Raw genomic sequence first — 8,096 nt, forward strand, 5'->3', positions numbered from 1 at the left:
TCTTTCGAGTTCTCTGCAAATTTCTTTATTTCAAGATCGGTATATCTCCGTCGATCTCGAAATAGTGGTTCGTTCGGATTGAATTTTTTTTTTTTTTTTGGATTTTGAAAAAGAGGATCGCTGATCGATGCAATCGAGAAATAAATTGAGCAAAAAAAATATTTTCTTTCGAGTTTTCTGCAAATTTCTTTACTTCAAGATCGATGTATTGTCGATATCGAAGTAATAATTCGTTTAGATTGAATTTTTGGATTTTTGAAAGAGAGGATCGATGCAGTATGCCGAGAAATGAATCGAATGAAAAAAAAAAAATATTTGGAATTCTTTCGAATTCTCGACAAATTTTTTTATTTCAAATCAATGTCGTCGATCTCGAAGTAATAATTCGTTCGGATTGAATTTTTGGATTTTTGAAAGAGACGATCGATGCAGTATGCCGAGAAATGAATCGTGTGAAAAAGAAAAAAAAAATATTTGGAATTCTTTCGAGTTCTCTGCAAATTTCTTTACTTCAAGATCGATGTATCGATCGATCTCGAAGTAATAATTCGTTCGAATTGAATTTTTGGATTTTTGAAAGAGAAGATGGCGCACGTTCCCTTTTCGAATATTTTATTATAAATTTCATTTCCATTATATCGGCGCAGCATCGATCTCGATCGAGATTGGCTTGTTTGAATTTTTAAAAAAAAAGAAAAAAAGAAAAGGAACGAGGTAGCCGATTCGATGAGAAAATCCAAGTCGGAGGTTTCTCAGATGGATTCACGATTCGATTAAACATTCCATTGTTCCTCGAGGATCCCGCGATCGTCTTTGTAAATCGCACCTGCCTCTCATCGCGTCATTCCAATCAGCCTCTAATCTCGATGGAGATGCATCTTTATAAACGCGCGGCACTGGACACCGTGTCTCCACGATTATTATTCTCTCTATAAATAACGTCCCCGATGACGAGACTAATTCTACGCGTCGCATCCCAGAAAATATCTGCGTTTCCCTCTCCATTCGACTATCCAGCATCGAGAGAAGAAATCATCTTTTTCTCGTCTCTCTTGCTCTCGAAGTAAGAAAAAGAAAAGATCGAAAAAATTGGATTGTATGGATCACGAATGGAAACGAGTGGATCGTATAACTTCCAGCTTGTAATCTCTTCTCTTCTCGCGAATCTCGTAATGATTTATAATAGGCTGGTAATACGTCAGAATATTCTGAAATTCTATGTCATGGACCCAGCCTTGGATCGAGCCTACGATACACGTAGCCAACCCAATTATATATTTATTTGCTACGTAATATCGCGCTGGCCCTGATCCGACCGCAGCATGCAACTCTTGTATAATCGTTATTATGTAAGAGCGGCTAGTAAACGGGCTATCCAACGTTTCGAACGCGAGGCGTGGATAAAAAGAACGTACTTAAAAATCGAAACGTGATCCAAAACTATCAGCCAGATAGAACGCAAGAAATTTTCTTTCTTCTCGACAAAGCGTGGAATGATTTTTCGAGAGAGGTATAGGAATTTTGTTTTTATCCTCTGTTTTATTTATCCCAACGATTAGATTAGGTTTTTCAAGCGAGTATATTAAACAAACGGTACAGTTTCAAGAGTTTTCCCTCCGATTCTTCGACGCGAGGAATATTAATATAAAATATCGCAAAGCTTAAATAAAACACGAATTCGAAACAAAAGTTTCACGAACTCACGTACACACGCACATATCTCGATCCTCATTAAACCACATTCGAGCAAACTGCTCGTTAAACCAGATTCGTAATAAGATCTACCATCTAACCATTACAGACCTCATTACACCCGTACTCTCATTCCACTCTCCACAGGCCCATAAATCAGCTTATCCACGTGGATAAGCGAACAATGTCGAAGGTGATCAGATCGATAAGATCGCCGGTGACATTTTCTGCCACCGATCTGCCTCGCCTTCTCCATTACACACACACACACACACACACACACACATATATATATATAATCTCCTTCTCTCGATAACGGTACACTCGATATACTCTCGAAGCAAAGAAAGATGGCGGATTCGATGGCTCGCCTCGCGAAAAAAGGGCCGCGCACGCGGCCGGATCGTGACTCTGCCGCTCTGGGAAGCGAGCAAAAAGTGCGCGCGCAAGGCTGTCCATGTTGGCGAGGTCAGTGTTGCGCGAGTGACACGCCGCAACACGTTCGCGTGCAAAACGGACCACTGATCGGGAATTTCGAATATATAATCTTGCGTTATCTGGACAAGCTTTTCAGAGTTGGACGGTAATTAATTCTCTCGTAATCGATTATTCAATGTGGTAATCAAATCAATCATCGTAATGTAATAATCGGTAAAAATTATTCGATGATTTTCGTTTAAGTTTACTTGGATACTTGGATATAGGCGTTACAGTTCTATGTTTACAAAGTTCTTCGCTAATTGCCTGACGCTGTACTATTTGGAAGAGCTGAATGTTTTTGTTGACGTTTTTTGCTCTAGCTGTTCGGCACACGTGTCTAACGACGCGTGTAATTCGGGGAACCAGTTTTCGGTTGGCTTCACAACCTAGCTTCTAAAATATAATTCTCTTTTTAGCAATGGTTCGTCATAATCATCTTTCGCTAGTTCGAAATATCGTTAATTACGTATATTTTCTTAAAGGTTCGTAACTTTTAACATAACGTTTCGAGGTTCGAAGTTTCTCGAAGTTGAGTTTCGATCGCGTTTTAAGAAGCTATTGGTCATTTAGCAGGTGATTTTTATGGAAATGGAGGATCAAGTTTTATTTAAATTTCGAGGTTTGAGAGAGGATGAAAGTTTTGCCCATCTCTGTTCCAAAGATGATTCAAAACTTTAGAAGAGATTAATATCAACGATGATACAATTATTAATACAATTTCAAAAATACATTTTATCGACGATATATATATCTTTTTTATCTACGAGTTTTCCAACTGAAAGTGATTCCAAAGTATCGATGAACTCTTCTCGACGATACGATTCCTCTCACGTATTCGTCACGTGATTCCGTTCCACACAGATACACACACTCACACACATCCGATTGTCGATCAGGAAGAGAATTGTTTCCATTTTCCATCCATGTTTCTTGCGGCGACGTTCTTGAGGAATCTGACGCATCCAGCCTTCCGCGGAAAATGGAGAGAATGAAAGAGAAGGAAAAAAGGAAGAGAAAGACACAGAGAGAGAGAGAAAAATAGAGATAGAATTTTTTTTTTTCTGGTCCCTGGCGAGTCGAGAGCGCGAGATTGAAATATCGCGCAGGTGGTATTATGTTACGGCAACGGTGAGTTAACGGTGACGTGGATCGAAGAAAATTCCATAGCGCTCACGGACGAGCCCGAAGGTCGATGTTTCAGCTGGGGAAAAATGGAAAAATCGATGGAATAATTCGACGACTCGGAAAAAAACTCGTGTGCAGCTTTTGATTTAAAAACTTCCAGTTTCGATATATTCCCGTTATCGGGTTATCGAGTTATAAAAGAATCTGAGAGAAAAAGAGAGAGAGAGAAGAAAGAAAAGAGTGCGTATCGTGATCTATCGGCACGAATGATGGATAGTTCTTCCATATCTGTTACGTCATCGAACGATGATCCAACAAGAAAATCCAAACGATAATTTAAAATGGAACGAAATTGAATTATAGAATTATCACGGTGAAACTATCGTTCCAAGCGATAAAGAAAGCGGTACAAGGACGCTCGATAGGGAGGCCGATAAGAGCCTCGACTCGAATCGAATCGAAATATCAAAAGAGAAACGTGACGTTGCGGCGTTGTGTTGAGACGAGAATAGAGAAACTTTCGCGATAGCTCGTCGATTCGCGAATTCGGTAAAGAAAAAGAAAACGAAAAGAAAAGAAAAAAACGGGAAAAATGGTGTCGAGGATCACGAGTATCGGCGAACGAATTATCTGGGGACCGTTCTCCTTGGCTTGGATCGATGTTTACGCGTTATATCACCGAGTGTCGGCCGATAACGAGCATTACGTATTAATAACCGCTATTATTGTTGGGAGTCGCGCACGGCACATCGCGTCGCCGCAATAAACGATAATTGCAATGGCAATCGGCCTGCGTAACCTCTTACGTCACCGATAGAAAAATCCATCCCCCTTCTTCCTTACCCTCTCCCTTTTTTTTTTCGACGATTCAATATCCCTCTCGAGCATAGGATTGACACAGGATTTTTCGAAAGTTTTACCTACCAAATAAGACAATTTAGGATAGAGGTAACAGAATACTCTTGGAACAGAATATCCTTAGGATAGGATATCTTTTAGATGAGAGCATTACATATAGAATACTCTTAGGAGAGAGAGAGCATTTTTATATTTTTATTTCTCCTCTTAGGAGAGGATAGATATTTTTAAGAGCATATTTAGGATATTTTTAAAATAAGATAGGGTATCTTTAGAGAATATTATTATTATTAGGATATTTTTTAGGAAAGGATAGGATACCTTATGAGAGAGCATTTTAAAATAAAGCATCCATTGCATATTATTAGAATAGGATACCTTTAAGATAGGGTACTACATCTTTAGAATTGAGTACTCTTAGGATAGGATATTCTTAGGATACTTTTATATTTTTAAGAGCATATTTAAGATATTTTTAAAATAAGATAGGGTATCCTTAGAGAGTATTATTATTAGGATATTTTTTAGGAAAGGATATCTTATGAGAGAGCATTTTAAAATAATATTTGCATAATATTGCATATTATAGAATAGGATACTTTTAGGATAGGATACTACATCTTTAGAATTGAGTACTCTTAGGATAGAATATTCTTAGAATAGGATACTTTTAGGATAGGATATTCTTAGGATACTTTTAGGATACTCTTGAGTACTCTTAGGATAGAATATTCTTAGAATTGAGTCCTCTTAGGATAAGACATCTTTTAGGATAGAATAGGATACTCTTAGGATAGGATATTCTTAGAATTGAGTACTCTTAGGATAAAACATCTTTTAGGATAGGATAGGATACTCTTAGGATAGGATATTCTTAAAATCGAATACTCTTAAGATAAGACACTTTTTAGGATAGGATAGGATACTCTTAGGATATTTTTAGAACAGGATACTTTTAAGATATTCCTAGGATATTCTATTTTTAAAATAAGGTACCCTTATGAGAGATATGATATTATTATGATTGGTTGCACTTAGAATTACACACTTATTATTAAGATAGGGTACTCTTAGGATAGACTTTAAAAAAAATAGACTGTTCTTAAGTCGAGAATAGAATTACAGCGATTTTCATCGCAGTGTCCATCTTATTGAAAATTTGAAATATTTCACCCTCGTCGAGTGATTAACAGAATAGTCGAGCGGAAACGGGGCGCCGTTTTGCGCCTCGAAACGAAAGCATCCGTTCTCTTTCCTTCTACGTGGCGTGGAACACGTAAGCCGATTATTCGACGCGGTTATCGGTTGGACGATGAGTCAACCGGAAGAACGAGCTATCGTTTTCGTTCTATCTTCGTCGAATCTCTCGTTAATTATCAATTAAATAACCATTTTAGGAATCGCTTTTAGAAATCGAATAATTCCACATATTTCTTTTATTTTTTTTTTCTCTCTCCCCTCCTCTTCCTGTTTTTCACCCGCCGCCGTTAATCGAAACTCTCTCGCGACGATTTTGCGCGAATTTCCCTTCGCAGAGAATTTACAAGAATCCCTCTTTCCCCCTTAATTTCAATTTAAATTTAACTTAAGGAAAAAGGAAAACTTTGGCCTTTGGCCACCTTCCCAAACGAGTCGTCGTCGTCGTCGTCGTCGTCGTACGTCGTTGTGTAAAATTTCTTTCGATACACGCGATCGTATCGTGGAATTGAGAAATGTTGATTAAGGAATTTCCTTGTTGCATCTTCTTGGAACAACGACAACAACGTTTCGCTTCTCGTTACCAAGAATCATTCGGGCATTGTTGGCCCGATTTTCTTCACCCGTGTCGACTTAAAAAAAAAAAAAAAAAACTCGACTTGGCCAGCATTTGCAATTTCGATGATTTTAACGAACAATGGACGCCATTTTAAAATTTTATCGGCGACCTGATCTCCTTCTCTCTCTCTTTCCCTCCTATCTCCTCTCGTCGTGGACGAGAATTCTCAAAGTCAAAGTCGAGGACGTTGTGTAAAGAGGATAATCAATTTCCACTCGATATCTTCGAGATTCCATTCCATTCTGAACAAAATCAATTCGAGAAAATTACACAGATTCAATGGTAAGATAAAATATCCGAAATTTTGAATCCATTCGAATTCAAAAAAAACAAATTTCTGAAAAAAAAAAATTTCTCAATTATCAATTTATCCCTCTCAATTAATTGAGAGGACGATTGCACGAAAATCGGGTCGCGAATTCATTCTATTCTATTCTCTTTTCTATTTTTTTTTTTTTTTTTTCGATTTTCCCCCCCGTCGAAGCGGGGGCGTGTCCTGCTCGGCAAAGGAAAGGAAAAAGGAGCAGAGAGAGAGAGAGAGAGAGAGAGAGAGAGAGAGAGAGAGAGAGAAGGGAGGAGGAGGCCGGAGATCGGCCCAATTACGCTGTGGGGCTAAAAATCGCGGAACGTGGACGATCGAGTCCGGAAATAGTCAGCCGCGCGGCCGACACTTCCTTTTATGTCGTCCGTTTCTTCGACGTGCCGTGTCGTGTATATTTGTGCAACGGTAGAAATTAGCCCGTGAGTAGACCAGTGGGACATCGGGAATCGAAGGGTATTCGAAATAGACGAGGGGAGGAGAAGAGGGACGGTTAAATGGAAAGAAAAAATGAAACGGGAGGGATGTGGAATTGGCGTCCAAAACTTTACTCGAAACAATATTATTCGATATAACGTTCTTAACTATGCGAACCTCGAAGACGAATGGAAAGATTCATTTTAAAAATATGGAAAATTTTTGGAATTGGAAAAAGAAATACTTTATTAATTTTTCCAAAAGTTTATTCGATATAATATTTCTTATATTATATACTATGTACAATAATTGCTTGGAAGACGAAGAAAGATGCATTTTGAAAATCGTTTAAAAAAATTTGTTCAAAACTTTACTCGAAAAAATATTATTCGATATAACATTTCTTAACTATATATATATATACAATAATCGAAGAGGAATGGAAAGATTCATCTTAAAAAAAAATATGAAAAATCTTTGGAATCTGTTTTCGTTTAAAAAAAAAAGGAAAAAGAAAGAAATACTTGCATTTGGAGGATGGACGATATCGGAGAGTGTTTGCTCGGCGGGGGTATTACAAAGTCGATTTCGACGCGATAAACAAAAAAAAATGGTTGCGCAATTAGAGGGGAAGCCAGACGCTGTCTAATGTCACCGCAAACAAGCTTATCGCTCGATAATCATCGTCTGATGCGTGTACCAACACCTCGTTTCTTCTTCTTTTTTTCTTTTTCTTTTTTTTATCGTTCAACGTTCGTATCCCAAATAAGCTGATCGACGAGCGCGTATTTCTCGCGTAATATTTACACCGAGTCTCGCTCGAGCATCGTCGAATCAGACTCGAGCCGATTACTTCCCCCTCTCCCTCTAATCACTTTTAACCACCATCGATTTTAAACCAATTTAAACGAAACAAATTCCAAGCCTCCCTCCTCTCCCCCCTACCACTTGTACACTTGGATTTCAGTCCAAGGATAAATCGTATTGCTGGATCAATAATACCGTTACTGCCTCGAATCGAACGTGAATCGAAATAAAAATAAAATCGAAATAATATTTAACTTTCGATACTACGAGATACAAAGTCTCCTCGACTACAAGTCTCTCTCTTTCTTTTCCACGTTCTCCCTCCTCCTCCTCCAACCACTTTACTTAACCTCGAAAAATTTCTCGATTATCCCGAAATTCGTTCTTCTATCCCGGATTATTCTCGGTCGATGGAAATCTTACGAAATTACCGACGAGTTACGAAACCTTGCCCCCGTTGAATTAGCGGAATGGAACGCGGCTTTATCGATACGGTTCTGTTGTAGCCGATCTGGATCTCGAGTTTTCATAACACGCTTTTCGATGACGCAATGAGAGAGAGAGAGAGAGAGAGAGAGAGAG

The sequence above is a fragment of the Apis dorsata genome, unplaced genomic scaffold (genome assembly GCF_000469605.1).
Source record: "Apis dorsata unplaced genomic scaffold, Apis dorsata 1.3 scaffold_174, whole genome shotgun sequence".
Taxonomy (NCBI): Eukaryota; Metazoa; Arthropoda; class Insecta; order Hymenoptera; family Apidae; genus Apis; species Apis dorsata.